Raw genomic sequence first — 1,058 nt, forward strand, 5'->3', positions numbered from 1 at the left:
GAACCCCTGAAAATAAGTCTCCACCCCATTGTTATGAGGTTACTTCAAAGTACAGTTGACCCTTGAACAACACAGGTTTGAAATGCACAGGTCCACGTATACATGAATTTTTTTCAGTAGTAAATACTACAGTACTACACAATCCAAGGTTGGTTGAATCAGCAGATGGGGAATTGCGGTTAAGGAGGAACCACGGATACGGAGGGCTGACTATAAGTTACACATGGATTTTTGACTACACGGAAGTTGGGGCTCTAACCCCCGTGTTGTTCAAGGGTCAACTGTTAAGGTCATTTTTCTAAGTCTATAATTCCTTCTGGTTTTTTTTTTTTTTTTTTTTTTTTTTATTTGTGGCTGTGTTGGGTCTTCGTTTCTGTGCGAGGGCTTTCTCTAGTTGCGGCAAGTGGGGGCCACTCTTCATCGCGGTGCGCGGGCCTCTCACTATCGCGGCCTCTCCTGTTGCGGAGCACAGGCTCCAGTCGCGCAGGCTCAGCAATTGTGGCTCACGGGCCCAGCTGCTCCGCGGCATGTGGGATCTTCCCAGACCAGGGCTCGAACCCGTGTCCCCTGCATTGGCAGGCAGATTCCCAACCACTGCGCCACCAGGGAAGCCCAAGGGTCAACTGTTCTTAAAATCCAAAATGGAAAATAAGAGGCGGCCAGTGCCAGTGTTATAATGGCTTCAGGTTTAGTTGTCATTTATAAAAAGAAATTCAAACACAGAATGAAGCTGTTCCTTAAGACCAGTGTTGGGGACCCTAGCAGTGAGCCAGCACTATTCTTCCTGTATGTGGATACAGTGCAGATTTGAGCTGGGGTGCAGCCAGACAACACACAGGTACTGGGATTCTTTCTATCCTCCCACTTTCACTACCAACAAGCTCCTGATAAAGTCTCTAATCTAAGAAGATGGGAACATTGGAAATTTGAGTGTAGGGCACCCAAAGCTATCAATGTTCCTGAACACTATCCCATTCAAACATTTCTCTTTAGGGTGTGATATGGCATGGAGAGAAAAAAGAACACAATGTCCCTGCAACACTGCTGATAACTAATAA

The sequence above is a fragment of the Balaenoptera acutorostrata genome, chromosome 17 (genome assembly GCF_949987535.1).
Source record: "Balaenoptera acutorostrata chromosome 17, mBalAcu1.1, whole genome shotgun sequence".
Taxonomy (NCBI): Eukaryota; Metazoa; Chordata; class Mammalia; order Artiodactyla; family Balaenopteridae; genus Balaenoptera; species Balaenoptera acutorostrata.